Source organism: Petaurus breviceps, unplaced genomic scaffold, assembly GCF_028583685.1.
Source record: "Petaurus breviceps papuanus isolate PSGF00001 unplaced genomic scaffold, PetGlider_PUasm1.0 551, whole genome shotgun sequence".
In the NCBI taxonomy this organism is placed as follows: domain Eukaryota; kingdom Metazoa; phylum Chordata; class Mammalia; order Diprotodontia; family Petauridae; genus Petaurus; species Petaurus breviceps.
In genome coordinates, this window is record NW_027186372.1 from 33,570,001 (window position 1) to 33,586,104 (window position 16,104).

At 41.8% G+C, this 16,104-nt stretch overlaps 1 protein-coding gene across 1 annotated transcript in view; it reads right to left on the reverse strand.

Annotated features, from left to right (window-relative positions):
- Positions 1 to 16,104, reverse strand: part of ADAMTS2 (ADAM metallopeptidase with thrombospondin type 1 motif 2) — a 470,846-nt gene that overhangs the window by 110,805 nt on the left and 343,937 nt on the right. The window lies entirely within an intron of this gene.

Genomic DNA, 16,104 nt, shown 5'->3' on the forward strand with positions numbered 1-16,104 from the left:
GAAAGAAAGGAAGGAAGGAAGGAAAAAAGAAAGAAAGAAAGAAAAAGAAAGAAAGAAGGAAAGAAAGAAAAGAAAATACACTGGAGGGAGGTTTGTGAACCATGGTTCTATGTGGAACCTGGGGGAACTTCCTGAGTGTCTATGTGCAAAGGAGGTCCCATGTGCTACATATAGTATGGATGAAGCACAGTGAAGGCTCACGTACCAGGCTGTCTTGTCATTTGGCTTCTTAGATAATATGCTATGAATTTGTTTTAACCATAACCACGCCTAGGTTCTTAGGCCATTAGTTCTCTAGGAGTAAGATAAAAACATGGCCATGGTCGACGATGGGCTGATACTACACAGTACTTTCAGAGACAGCAGAGCTTCTAGGGTTGCTGGGCACAGGTTGCCCCCTCTCCTGGGTTTGGTTTAGTGTCTCTAGAGCCAACATGAATGACTATATTCCTCTCTCTCTCTCTCCTTCCCTTTTCTCTTGTGTATGTCCTATGTAGGATAACTATGTAAAGATGTAACTACTTTCCCTCCATCCCACAACAGAAACTTAGTGGTCCTATAGATTCTGTATACAGACCTTCCTTTGTATATCTACCTTGCTGAGTACTGGGTCCACAAGAATCCTGTCATATATAATTATATGGTCCTATATGGTTTATAGAGCCAGCTACGTAGCATAGCAGATAAAGTGCTCGATTCAACTCAGGAAGATCTGAGTCTGTATCCTTCCTGGGAAGCTTAGTAACTGTGCTACCCTGAACAAGTCACTTAGGCACTGTTTGCCTCAGTTTCCTCATTTGTAAAATAGGGATAGTAATAGCAACTGCGTCTCAGGGTTGTGAGGATCAAATGAAATAACGCAAGGCACTTTGCAAGCCTATATAATTCAGTTTATAAGGTCCTTTCCTCAAAACAACCCTGTGATGTATGAGGACGTGGCGTACTTGTGCTTTCACAGTTAGCTGATGCTGGAGCTGGGACTTCACCCAGGGTCCTCTGATTCCGAGTGCCAGCATTCCTTCCTGGCCAAACAACTTGACACCCCCCTGCACCTCTCCATCTCTGAGGCAAGCTTACCACATCTCTGTCCTTGCTATGAATGGCCAACAGCAGCAGGGCTATATTCTGGAATTGTACCCTAGACCCTAATGTCCAGAGGCTGGGAGAAGAGAATTCCCTAAAGGATGTGCAGTCCAAAGCCCAGGCTGATGATATAAACAGACACAAGCTAGCAGTCAAAGCAGGGACAGTGAGCAGCATGAATGTTTGGGGACTATATGGGCAATACTGCCTCCCCCCCCCCCAGTGACTTTTCAATACTTAAGTGAACAAATCAGGACTTATATACAAAACTCTGCAAATTACTCCAATATGACATTTCCATTGTTTACTGTACATTGTTTTGAATTATTTATGTTCCTTTTTTTCCCCTTTAGTGAACTAGACAAGCAATAAAACTCACCCCGCCTCTATCAGTCCCTGGTCCCAAAGGGTGGTTTCCACAGTAACTGCATTGACAGGCAAAACTGAGCTATTTCTATCCTTTGGAGGGATCTCTAATATTTTGGCGATGGAGGCTTCGCCATTTTCTCTGTATTGTTATATTCATTTTTCCTGGAGATGGAAGTAAACAAATCCTAGTCCTGGGAATTGGACCCTGGTGCCTCCTCCACATAGCTAGAGAGAGCTAGGACTGCAGAAGAAAAACTCATATGCATTTAGAAGAGTTTCCCATTTATAGTCCCCAGAGAACTTACTCCTTTGTGACTCACAGATTCTTCTCTCCACTCCCTGTAAGGGGAAAGGACTTTGCAAATAGGAAGACGATGGCATAGAGATGTGGTGACTGGTATAGAATAAAGGGATCAACTTGGGGAGTGCAGAATCATGAATTCTGGTCCTAACTCAGTCACTAATTCATTGGATGATCTTGGGCAAGCCATTTCATTTTTCTGGGGCTAAGTTTTCTGTTTTATAAAATAAAGTTAACTAATGCTTATCTCACTAGATGTTTTCCTTTTTTGGTTTTTGCTTTTTTGCCTTTTTTTTTTTTGGAGGGCAATTGGGGTTAAGTGACTTGCTCAAAGTCACACAGATAGTAAGTGTGTCAAGGGTCTGAGGCTGGATTTGAACTCAAGTCCTCCTGACTCCAGGGCTGGTGCTCTATTCACTGCGCCACCTAGCCGCCTCACACCAGATATTTTTAGGGGGTATTACAGAAAAGGAGATGTGAAAACTCTCTATGAACTGCTACACATTCTAGAAATCTGAAGGATTATTATTCACTCCTTCCCTCTGATATTTCCTCCTTAGTGGTCTTTCCCTACCCATCCTTCAAAGCCTAGGTTAAATCTCACCTCCTCCACGAAGCCTTCCCTGATTACTTCAGTTCACATTGATCTCTCTGGAGAGTCTGGTAGCATTTATTATCCATACCACATACCTTGGCAACTCTAACTCTAAATCTATGAAACTATCAAACACTTCCTGGTGTTTGCCTGCTAATCAAATTCCAATTCAATTCAATAAGTATTTATTAACCACCTACTATTTACAAAGCATTGCTATTCAAAGAGGAAATGAAATGGTCCCTACCCTCCAGGAGCTTACATTCTATTAGTAACATTAGTAGTACTACTACTATATTAGTAGTAGAGATAAGTAAGTATAAAGTACATACAAGGTAATTTCAAGAGGTAGGATGCACTAACAACTGGGGGTGGGAGGGAAGGGAGGTAAAGTCTCATGTTCAATGTGGTATCTGAGCTATGTTTCAATGGGGAAAAGACTGCAGGAGGCAGAGATGAGGAGGGAATGCCTTCTTGACAAAGGAGACTATTTGGGCAAGGGCATGGAGGCAGATGGTAGCATATTGTGTGAAGGGAATAGCTAGTAGGTCAGTTTTATTAGGACAGAATGTGTGACAGTGAATAGTATGAAATAAGGCCAGAAAGATAGGTAGGAAAAATCTTGTGGAGCACTTTAAATACCAACCTGAGGATTTTGCATTTAATTTTTTGAGGCAACGAGGAGCCACTGAAAAATTTTTGAGTAGGGGAGTGACATGGTCAGATCTGTGTTTCTGGAATATCCATTTGGCAGCTGTGTGGAGCAATGGATTGGAGAAGAGAGAGATCAAAGGCAGAGAAAGCAATTAGTGTGCTATAATAATCCAGATTAGAGGTGATGTGGCCCTCCACTGTGGTAGCAGCTGTGTGAGTGGGACAAAGGAGACTAGAGATAGAATTGACAAGACAATGCCTGGATGTGGAAGGCAGTGGAAAGAATAAAAAAAATGACTCAATTTATTTTTCATTAATTCATTTGTTCCTTCATTCATCCAACGAGCACCTATTAAGTTCTATGTACCAGGCATACAAGGGAAATATGCCAAGAATACAAAGACAAAAATAATTAATTCTTGTTCTCAAGGAGTTAGCATTCTGCTGGGGAAGGTGACATGTGTACAAATAATAAATACAAGGTAATTTCAAGCAGGGGAGGGGAGAAGGAGAAGAGAACAGTAACTTGTGGGGATTAAGATAGGCCTGATGTTGACATTTGAGCTGAGCCTTTCAGGGAGCTATGAGGTAGCAGTGAGGAAGGAGGGCATTCCTCATATGTTCTGGAAAACTTGCTAGAGGGCCCAGAGATAGAAGATTATATGTCATATGTGAGGAACACCAAGTAAGCCAGTCTGTACAAGAAGGCAGCATGCACGAAGAATAATGAGCAATATGTCTGGAAAGGTAAGTGGCAGCCAGCTTGTGAAGGGTATTAAATACCAGAGACAAGAGTTTATATTTTATCCTATAAGCAAACAACTGGATATGGAAGGCAAAGGAGAGGAAAGAGTCAAGAATGATTCATTTCTTCATTTGTTTATTCATTCATTCATTCATTCATCCTAGCTGCCAGTAGCTGGGAGACATTGGAATTTCTTGAACAGGAGAGTGAAATGGTCAGGCCTGTGCATTAGGAATATCACTTTGATTTCTGCGTGGAGGATTATTGGAGAGAAAAGAGACCAGAATTGGGAAGGCCATTTAGGAGGCTGTTTCCAGGTGAAAGGTGGTAAGAGAGTGAATTAAGGTGGTGACCATGTAAGTGGAAGGCATATGAAAGATCTTGTGGAGGCAGAATCAAGACTTACCCACTGGCTGGATATAGAGGGAAGAGTCTGACTCTGAGATTGTGAACTGTGGTGATTGGCAGGGTGGTGGTGCTCTCAAGAGAAATAAGAAAGTGAAAAAGCAGTTTATGGAGGAAAAGAGTGGAGTTCTGCTTTGGACATGTTTCAGATGTGTATCTCTTGTCATCCCAATGAGATATTGAGTATTTATAAGATTCACATGTTGTTAGAGCTGGAAGGCACCACAGAATTAATCATCTAGTCCATAAATCTCATATTGCAGATGAAGAAATAGGGGCCAAAAGAGGTGAAGTAACTGAAACTTGATTGTTGTTCAGTTGTTTTGTGACCCCATTTGTGGTTTTATCAGCAAAGATACCAGAGTGATCTGCCTTTTTCTTCTCCAGCTCATTTACCAATGAGGAAACTGAGGTAAACAGGGTTAAGTGACTTGCCCAGGGTCACACAGCTAGTAAAGTGTCTGAGGTCAGATTTGAACTCAAGAAGATTAGTCTTCCTGACTAGGTCCTGTACTTTATCCACCGTGTCACCTAGCTGTCTGGAATTTGATTGCTGGAGCCTTGGTTTCCATATCAGTAGAATCTTGGAGTCTTTCTTAAGAGAGAGACCGAAGACAGAGAAACCAATTAGTGTACTATAATAATCCAGATTAGAAGTGATGTGGTCCTCAACTATGGTAGCTGCTGTGGAGATAGAACTGACAAGACAATGCCTGGATGTGGAAGGCAATGGAAAGAATAAAAAAATGACTCATTAATTTAGGTTAGACTAGATGATCTCTAAAATCACTTTCAGCTCTAAAAATGATATTTTAAAGAAAACCAAAGTAATCACTCAGGTTTTATGATATTAATCAGAAATAAACAACATCTGCAAATCAGGCTGGGAAACTGAGGTAGAGCATAAAGCATAATGGAACACTCTGTTGTTGGGCTGATTGACTTAGTCAGAACTGTAGCTGAGGGCATATAACCTTGGTGAGTACCCCGTGAGCCCAGCTCACGGACTTGCCGAAGCCACCTAAACCTCAGGCACTGCTTACTCAACACCCTTCACTTAGTAGCACCAGCACCTGGACAGCTCATTATAAAATCGTTGTTTGTATGCTTAGCTGTAAGAGGCGACATTAGTGCCAGGATGTTGGGTTGTCCAAAGGAAAGATTTCATAGCATGCTGGGGCTGGGAAATGTCACAGAAGACATTTGCCCCATTGTTTTTGGTCTTGTCTGACCAGGAAGACCTGACCTGAGATCCAATACCTCTTTTTTTTTCCAAGGGTTTTGGTTCATTACTTCTTTGGTGGCATTCTTCTCCTATTCTAAAATTTGATTTCTTGATGGAACCACATACCAAAAAATGTTCTATTTATCTGTGTGTTTTTCAACCATCTGGACCCTGCCAGAAACTAAGGATCTACTCTGGATTCCCTTGGTCTTTGGTAGGTGAGCTTTTCATCTTATCTGCTCAGGAACCTAGCCATCATGACATTTCTTTTTTTTTTATTTAATTTTTGAAAAATATTAATATTTATTTTCTCTCCCTTCCACCCCCCTCCCCATCAAAAAGAAAAAGGAAAAACAAAATCAGTTTAACAAATATGCCTAGTCAGGCAAAACAAATGTCCACATTGGCCAATATCCAAAAAATATCTCAACCTGTACCCTGAGACCATCACTGCTCTGTCAGAAATCACCGTGATATTTCTTGTAGTTTCCTGCTGTGCCTCCTATGACTACCTTTCCATTATCCTTTACCCCTTCCTACTCCTGCTTTCCAAACTGCTTCTATGTATTGTTTTCCTATTAGAATGAAAGTTCCTTGCGGGCAGGGACTATCTTGTAAGTTTTTAATAAATGCTCTATATTCTGCCTCTCTATCTTCCCACTTATCTATCAATCTATTGATCAATAAACAAGTCCTTGTTTATTAATCACCTGCTATGTTCCAGGTACTGTGCTAGAGGCTGGAAATATAAAGAGAAAAATAAAATAGTCCTTGCTCTTAAGGAGCTTACATTCTCACCTGTCTCTTAGTGGAGACAAAACATATATATATATATATGTATATGTATATATATGTCTGTGTGTGTACTATATGACATACATACATATACACACATGTATACAGAATACATACAAAATAAATACAAAGCCCTTTAAGGAGGGAGGATACTAGCAGCTGGAAGGAGGAGAGGTTTCACATAGAAATTAGTGATTAAGCCAAGTTCTGAGAGAGAGATTCTATGAGGCAGAGGTGAGGAATTAATGTAGCAGGCATGGAGAATGGCCAGTGCAAAGACAGAGAAACAGGACATGAAGTTCCATGTTTGAGAAGCAGAAAGAAAGCCACGTTCTCTAGCACATCTCACCCCTCTTCCCTTTACACACCTAGGCCAAAAGTTGGTTTTGAAAATGATTTACTTATTTTTATGGTTAAAAGGGACAGAAAAAAAATACATACAAGGAAAATTGGTAATAAAAAATCAACTTGAGAAGAAATATCATCTCTCATATGAAATGTGGAGAGATATTGACTGTCCAAAGACCAGAAAGAAAACTGCCCTGCACCCTGCAGATAATTGTACTGAGAGGAATAGGGCAGTTAGGTGGCACAGTGGATAAGAGGGGAAAAAAAGTCAGGAAGACATATCTTCCTGAGTTTAAGTCTGGCCTCAGACACTTACTAGTTGTATGACCCTGGGCAAGTCACTTAACCCTGTTTGCCTCAGTTTCCTCCTCTGTAAAATGAACCACAGAAAGAAATGTCAAATTACTCCAGTATCTTTGCCAAGAAAATCTCAAATGAGGTCATGAAGAGCCAGACATGACTGAAACAACTGAATAACAAAGACTTGTTTGAAAGGAGGGCTATAAGAAATTGTGGTTCATCAACTCATTTGTAGGTGAGGATATTCACTATTTTGAAGGTTGTAACTGAAACACTGTAAGTCAAATGACTGTTTGGAGACTATGGGAAGCCTTCTGAGTTTCACATCATGCTAGAGATGGATCATTGCTTATTTACTTACATTGCTTACAAGAAAGTCCTGGTCTGAGGCATTGCAAGCTGGAGATAGTGGACAACCAGAAGAAAATAGAATCAGGGGCAGAAGACAGAGGAAGCAAGGAAAACAGCTGCTTACAAAAGATAATAATAGAGTTGGTCAGTCACGTAGCATTTATTAAGCACCTACTCTGTGTTAGGCCCTGTGCTATGCACTTGCTTGCTGTTTATCCTTCTCTCTTGAAAAGGACTGAGACAGGGGGCAGCCAGGTAGCACAGCGAGTAAGCACTGGCTCCAGTGTTGGAATGACCTGGGATCGAATCCCGGGCTCAGACACTTAGCACTCACCTAGAAATAACTGGCCGTGTAACCTTGAGCAAGTTACTTAACCCCAATTGCTTAGGGGCGGCCAGGTGGCTCAGCGAGTAAGAGCACCGGCCCTAGATTTGGGATGACCTGGGATCGAATCTGGGCTCAGATACTTAGCACCATACCCAGAAATAACTGGTTGTGTAACCTTGAGCAAGTTACTTAATCCTGATTGCTTTAAAAAAAAGAGAGGAAAAAAAAAGGACTGAGACAAAATGGAAGCGATGCCCTGACTTGCAAATGAATTGGATTTAAGTGAAGGAGGGCTGTGCAAAGCCACCAGACTCACTATCTCCTCCATAGCCATCTGTCCTGACCTATATCTCATTAAGCACTGGAGATACAAAGAAATGTAAAAGATGGTCCCTGCCTTCAAGGGGTTCACAGCCTAATGGGGGAGAAAACAAGAAAACAACTACATACGAACAAGATTGTATACGCATGATAAAACTGGAAAGGGTCAACAGAAGAAGACACTGAGATTAAGAAGTATCATGAAAGGCTTCCTGTAAAAGGTGGGATTTTAGGTGGGACTTGAAGGAAGCCAGGAGGCAGAGATGAAGAGGAGGAACATTCCAGGCATGGGAGATAGCCAGTGAAAATGCCTGGAATCCAGAAAGCGTTCCATCTGAGAGGAAGAGAAGGGAAACCAGTGATATAGGATTAAAGAATACATGGGGTAAGGGTTAAGAATACTGGAAACTCAAAGAATGTTAGAGCTGTAAAGGACCTCAAGGATCATCCTGTCTAACTTGGTCATTTTACAGAGAAGGAAACTGAGGCCATGAGAAGAGAAGTTACTTGACCAAGGTCATATACTATTAGTCACAGCACAACAAGGGCTAATTCAGGTCTATGGTGACCATCAAGGGTCCTTTCTGCTTTTTAGCACACTATCTCATTTGGCCTTCAATTATTCCTTCAATCGAACAATGGTAATTAGAATTCTAGTCCTTGTCTCTTTTCTATGGATGTGCCCCTTGGGTCACCTCTGCTCTCATGCCGTAGAGACACTTATTAATGTGAATTTCTCAGGCTAGAAGTATATTCTCAGCTAGGACACCAACAATTTCATTAAAATGATTTTCAATAATTTGCTTTGACCTGGTATTTTGAGATATGAAGCTAAGGCAACGTCCCTTCGCCTGGCATTTTGAGGCATTCTCCAATTATCCCAAACTTCTGATTTATATTTGTTTTCCTTTTTCTTGTCCTAGCAATATTTAAAACTAGCATGGTTCACTGGCTGTGGCTCCTTCCCCAAATAATCCATTGAAAAGCCAGTTGCTATGCAGCCTCCAATATTGCCTATGCTATCCTTGCTGGCTGATGACATATTACATAAAAGAATCTTTTTTTTAAGGAGTGAAATGTTGTTTTAGGAAAAAACTTGCAATAGCTTAGAGCCATGTCACAAGCTGGAAGGAAAACAGTTCATCACTCATATGTATGCTCCCAATTATCTCCAGAGTCGGTTATTATGAGCCTGCTAACGGAGTTTAAGGCCTTTACTGCATAGAGTATAAATATGTATCATGATTCTTAATGTTATGCTAGTGTTTGGGCTCAAACCCATGATTTGATTCAGTCATGATTACACTGAGAGACAGAGGTATCATGGGAAAAGAACTGGGCTGGAAGTCATAGGACCATAGGTCCTTAGAAATCATCTCCTTCAACCCCCTCCATTGACTAATAAAGCATAGAACAGTGAAAAGGGTGTTGATCTGGTATCAGAGGGCTTGATTTCAAATCCTGACCTCCACTTACTAACTGGGTGATCTTGGGCAAGTCATATGCCTTGGGTCTTGGTTTTCTCACCTGCAAAATGGTTCCTAAGGTCTAAATTTATTTAGCTCGAGATTTATGATATTGTGAAATGCCAGGAAGTTAAGCAACTTGCTCAGAGGCATGCAGATAGTAAGTAGCAAAGTCAAAGTTTGAGCCCAGGTTTTCTGTCTCCAAGGCCAGTGTTCCCTCCCTTCCACTGCAGCACCATGTCTCCTTTGGGTCTGACTCCTAGGTTTGACATTTTTAGTAACCATATAATGCAAGATCAGAAGATGCAGGTTCTAGGTCCATCCAGATCTGCAACAGAGTTGCTTAGGTGGCCTTTCACAACTCCCTTCACTATTTGCTAGGGGTTTCATCTTCCTCTTTTGTAAAATGAAGACTTTATATAAAATCATGGTTAAAGTCTTTTCTGGTAAAAAAAAAAAGATACTAGCTGTGAGACCTTGGGCAAGTCACAACCCCAATTGCCTTGCTTTTCCCTCTTCAAAAAACCCACAAAATTTCAAAGAGACAAAACTTCAATCCCATGACTTTCATATCTGTATATGAGAAAGTGTATACATATGTGTATATATGAAAGTATATATGTGTTTATAAATGAAATTATGTATGTATTTATATTTGTGTATATATACACATATATATATGAACGTATATATGTATTCATACACATATACACACACATATATAATCCTTCTTTTCTCATCAGTAAAATGGAGAGAACAATAATGATAATAATCCTTTATGGGGATCTTTAAAGTTTGCAAAGCACATTGCATATATGATATCATTTAAATGTCACCACAACGCTAAAAGAGAGTCAGTACAAGTGTTATTAATTCCATTTTGCAGATAGGAAAATCAGGATTCATAGAAGTGCTTTGCCCATGGTCACCCAAAAATACAGACCTAGACATAGTCATAGACACATAGAAACAGACAGTCACACACATATACACACGAGTTATACATATTGTTATTTAGTTGTTTTCAGTCATGTCTAACTCTGTGACTTCATTTGGGGTTTTCTTGGCAGAGATAACCAAGTAGTTTGCCATTTCCTTCTCCAGTTCATTTTACAGATGAGAAAACTGAGGCAAATAGGAGTAAGTGACTTGTCCAGGGTCACACAGTTAGTAAGTGTCTGAGGTCAGATTTGAACACATGAAGATGAGTCTTCCTGACTCCAGGCCCAGCACTCTATACACTGCACCACCTAACTGCCCTATATACAATATTTATACACACATCTGTGCCCCTATGCTAGATGTTTATCCACATTTTGGAATACTTAGTCCACCTACGTCATGGGGTTGTTAAAAGGAAAGGGCCTTAGGAAAACATTTAAAGTGCTAGAGAAACATGACATTATTATGTAGTGGATCCTTGATCGCCTCAGTGTGAGTATTCCTTCCAGTGGTACACACTGCACCCCATCTACACCTCCTCATCCTGTGTAGCTTTTTGTGTCCCCCTAGAAATCTTCCACCCTCAGGGTCCAGGTTTTACGCCCGGGTGTTCACTAGCATTTTGTGGGCACCAACACAGAACACGATCCATTGGTTATTCTTCGTTCTCACCTCTTTTTCATTTACTTTTAATGTCTCCTTGTTGTTGTTACTTGCTTGGAGGTATGCTAGACTTTGGAATCTCACGTCACCTTTTGGCAATTCAGTGCTTTCTCTGATGACCAAGAATCCCAGTCCCAGTGTAGAATGGGATCACTATGGATTTAGCAAGGCCACCAGGGCCACACTATTTTCCTCTTAATTCATAGTTCATAGGCTTATGAGCTAGAAGGGATTTCAGAAGTTACCTTATCTAATCCTTTCATTTTAGATGAGGAAATAAAGCCCAGGGTGGCTTAGTGATCTACCCCTAAGTAATACATATAATAAGTAATAGAGTTAGAATTTGAAACCAGATCTTCTTACTTCCCATGAACTCTTTCCATTTCACGTGTCTCCTTTAAAGAAGCCTCCTGAGCTTGGCTGGTCCACAGAAGGAGAGCTGAATCTGAAGTTAGAGGACCAGAGATCAAATCCTGGCTCTTAGTAGCTTTGAAACCTTGAAAAGTCCTTTCACTTCTCTGAGACTCAGTTTCCTCAAGAGGTTGGACTAAGTAACCTCTATAGTCCTTTCCACTTCTAATCTATGATGTATGTTCCTCAAACTCTGGAGCTCCATGGATTTGTTGCTGTTGTGCTGTTGCTTCAGTTGTGTCTGACTCTTGTGACCCCATTTGGGGTTTTCTTGGCAAAGACACTGGAGAGGTTTGCCATGGCCTTCTCCAGCCCATTTTACAAATGAGGAAACTGAGGTAAGCAGGGATAAGTGACTTCTCCAGGGTCACACAGCTAGTGTCTTAGGTCAATTTTGAATTCATGAAGATGAGTCTTCCTGACTCCAGGTCTGGCACTCTATCCACTGTGCAACAAACTAAAGACCATTATTTTGTTGCTTTGTGGTCAACAACAGGAACTTGACTGTGAATTAAGAAATTTGGGTTCTGGGGCGGCTAGGTGGCGCAGTGAGTAATGCACCAGCCCTGGATTCAGGAGGACCCGGGTTCAGTTCCAGCCTCAGACACTTAACACCCACACAAAAAACAACTAGCCGTGTAACCTTGGGCAAGTTACTTAACCCCAATTGCCCACCAAAAGGCAAAAAAAAAAAAAAGAAAGAAATTTGGGTTCCAAAAGGCCTGAGTCAAGTCGCTGTCCCTGACTGTAATGAGCTTTTACCATCTTCACATGGCAGCCTATACCAGGGCTTGTCCTTTTTTCAAAGGTCATTGTGGGGGCAGTATCAGACCCTGGTGTTGGAGTCTATGGAAGAACAGTGCTGTCTTAGTGTAATGGAAATGCAAATTTAAAGATTTTCCCTGCCCCTAGGCTAAAATGCACCTGGAGCCTGGGTTGAGAGGCTTGTTTTTCAGTAGATACTTCTTGATTGGCCAGTGAGTCAATAAGGTTGTTACATTCTCTGAGCCAGGAGAAGGCTATATAAGCCCTGATGTGTAGCTTTGTTTTGGGGCTCACTTTGAGAAGTGTTCTGTGATTTGATCTGGATTCTGGGAATCCAGAGAGTCCTCCCTCGGCTTTAAAAAACCCAGATGTTGAAACCCAGATGTTGATTTGGTATGGATGTAATGGTTGGACAGTTTGGAAAGCTGTCTACTTGATCTGTTTCTCTGACTTGATAATTCTGTCTGTATATTCTGAAGTTCGGGGTGCTGACCTTTTTCCCCTGAACTAGGTAAACGATACATGTCTGACTGATTAAAGTAAGCTTGTTAACCCATTCTGAGTTGCTTTCCTTTATCAAAGCAGATCCAAGAACCTGTGGTGGCAGCCACCCTGGGAACGCTGGGGTGCTTGCTGCTACACAGTCCATTATGGTGGGGCCTCCCCAGGCCTGAGCCAGCCATCCCAGCGATCAGCTAGTCTGGAGATCAGGTCCTGAGGAAGCAGGGGACTCAGTTCTCCTTCCTCACTCCCCTCGACAGCTCTACCACTCCATACTGAGTTGTTGTTACTTGACCTTTGTTTTTACAGGGGACCCATGACATCATGGGGTGATGTCTTGACTCGAGTGATGCAAGTGTGCGCAAAGTCGTCAGCCTCACTCTTCTAGAGGCATCGAAGCCCAGTGGCAGGACGCAAGTCAAGATGACGGGCACTGGCCTGGGATGCAGCGGATGATCTTGGTGTCTTTGATGTCTGACCAAGTGTCCCACGGCACCTGCTTCAGTCACTCTCACGGCTATAGGATCGATTTGTTTCATCTGCCCATTCTGCTGGGGGAAGTCTTCACATGCTTGGAGTAGACACCCTCTAACTCACCAACAGGTGTGGGGCCTGTCAGTTATGCTCAAACTGGTTTAGCCCATTTGTGGAGCCAGTTTACCAGGGTGTGTGTGGCTGCTGCACATGCTACAGCTCCTGAGAGCCTCAGGTGGGAGTTGAGAGCCAGGTAGACCCCAAAGGTGGAAGAGCAGCCCTGAAGAGAGCTTGGCAGCCTTCACACCACTGAGGATGCTGTTAAAGTCATGCCATGCAATGAAAATGAAAAGAAAAGAGCTGGAGGGGAGTGGGGAACAAGCATTTATTAAGGAACCTGGCACGTGACAGGCACTGTGCTAAGTGCTTTACAAATACTGTCTCATTTGATTTCCTAACAACCCTGAAAGGTAGGTGTTATTACCCCACTTTATGACTGAACAAACCGAGGCACGTCAGGTCATATAACTCTGCCCAGGGTCATGTAGCTACAAAGCTTGTGAGGTTGAATTTGAATTTAAGTCTTTCTGACTCCAGACCCCAAAACACTATCTACTAAACCACCTCCTTGTCTAGGGAGAGAAGAGTAGAAATGGTGGAGGGTAATGGAGGATTAAGACAAAGAAGATGGTGTCAAAAGCACAGGAGTTTAAGCAGAAAAGAACAAAAGGAGAAAATCAAGAGAGAGGAAGATAAAGGGATTAAGTAAGTAGGACAGAGTTAGAGGATCAGAAGAAAAGAGATTAAGAAGAAAGGAAAGGGGCAGAAAAGGGAAATTAAGAGAGAAAGGAAGATAAAGGAATTAATAGACTAAGAACAAGAGGAAGGACAGAAAAGAATCTAAGTCTAAGAAAGAAAAAGAGGAAGAGGGATGGATCAAAAGAACTGGAGATCAGAGGAAGGAAAAGAGAAAAAGACTGATGAGAATGGGGGAGAGAAGCAGCAAATGCAGCCCAGATTAAAGGTTGCTCTAGGGACTGAGAACATAAGAAATGGAAAAAGGAGAAGGAATGGGCCGGGGACAAGGAGGCAGAAGGAGGAGTTCTACAAAGTGGGGGGAACTGAAGTCACCTGCCTCTGGCAAGCTTTGACATCACATACCTTGGATGCTTCTAGCGTGTGTGTATGTGTGGGGGGGGGTCCTCAGGGGTGCACTGGGGTTAGACTCCAGCAACCCCTGAAATTCCAGCCCTTAAAACACAAACCCTCAATTTTCCAGGAGGCCCATTTTCTGACAATATCAGATAATTAAGTGAGGAATCCTTATTCACCTCTTCTCAGAAACTTGTCTGTTACTTCTGAAGTTTTTTAGATCCCAACAGGATAGTCTGAGGACCTGTTATGAACACATCCCAAATATGTGATGTGAAAGCTGAACTCCCTGTCATCACTGGTCACCTTCATTAAGCACTTAAAAGCGACATGAATATGCACAAAGCAAGGCTGACTCATCATCCATTAATGGGGCCCCTCCTGCATGTACTGCTCTTCCCCAAAGGTCAATTCATATAAAACTTCACCTCCCATTTTGCCTGACAAGCTCAAATACTTCAAGGATCTGTTTCACTGGTGTAGGAGTTTTTGGGTTGTTTTGTTTTAATAGACGAATATTTATTTTTTTCCCTTTCCCCTTCCCCCAATGAAAAATTGAAAACAAAACTCTTGTAACAAGTATGAATAGTCATGTGAAACAAATTCCCATGTTGGCCTTGTCAAAAACTGTATGCCTCATTCTGCATCTGGAGTCCATAATCTCTCTGTTAGGAGGTGGGTAGCATGCATCATCACTGATCCTCTGGAATCATGGTTGGTTATTACAATTATCAGAGTTCAGTCTTTGAAAGATGTTGATCTGTACAATGTGTTTATTGTATTTACTATTCTCTTGACTCTACTCCATTCTGAACAATACGAGTGTTCCCAGGGCCCAGATCACAACCGTTGCCCACTTTAGCAGATAGTCTGGGTATGCTGCTATGGCCCCAAACCTTTATCATCTAATTCCAAAACATCTGGTGACAGTTTCTCTGAACTCAGTTGTCCTGGTCTCTGGTAACAGATGCCTGGGGTAGAGGTTCTTCCATCCTGTCAGGGATGGGTTCTACTGCCATGGCTTTTGAGTGTATAGACCAAAGGAGTGAAACATAATGGAGGAGCTCAAGTACCATTCTGACCACTTTAAAGACAGCCCATCTAAAACACAATATGAATATGAATATTCAAGCTGTGTTCTTACACTGCAACAAAGGGAAACCTGTTAGGAGAAGCTGAAAACCAAGGATACAGCGTAATCATTTGAACATTTATAGGAAAAGTCTGAATGGGAACTTCTTGGGGAGAGTGTGGTATAGTGGAAAGACCAATGGATTTACAGTCAGGATCTGGCTTTTAAAGCCTGTTATTTATTATAGGCTTGGTGAGCTTGGTCAAAGAATGAATTACCAAGTGGACAACGTACATAGGGGAAAAACTGCTCCATTCTTAGCTAGGCTAATGTTCAGAAAGCTGACTCAGTCTGCTCCCAGAGCCATACTCAGCATACTCTAGCACATTGGATTGACTCCCTAGAGTTAGAGAAGATTAGGCAGGGAGGGGTGACCATCTGCATCATTAAAAGGAACACCCAAATTGATAAGACCACAGACCTATTTGAGTATTTCAATGGCCTTGTTTGAGTCACTCTACCAACTTTAGGATCAAGGTCATTCATTGCCTTTTTTTAAAAGGGTATAACATTACTTTAACTGAAGGCATTAGCTAAGCTTGGAGGTGGAAGTGATGGATATTGTGGTTGCTATTAAGCAGAGGAACAGGTTGGGAACAGAATTAGAGAAGCTGCCCAGGAAATTGTCTAGTCTGGTTTAGATTTTGAGCTCAGGGAATTACTTATCAGCTACAGGGTCCTCATCTCTCACAATGACCACAAGAGGTAATCAGGAACACATTAATGTTCCTGTCCCTGATGAAAAGAACAAATCACAGACATCCATCTTTGCCCCTTT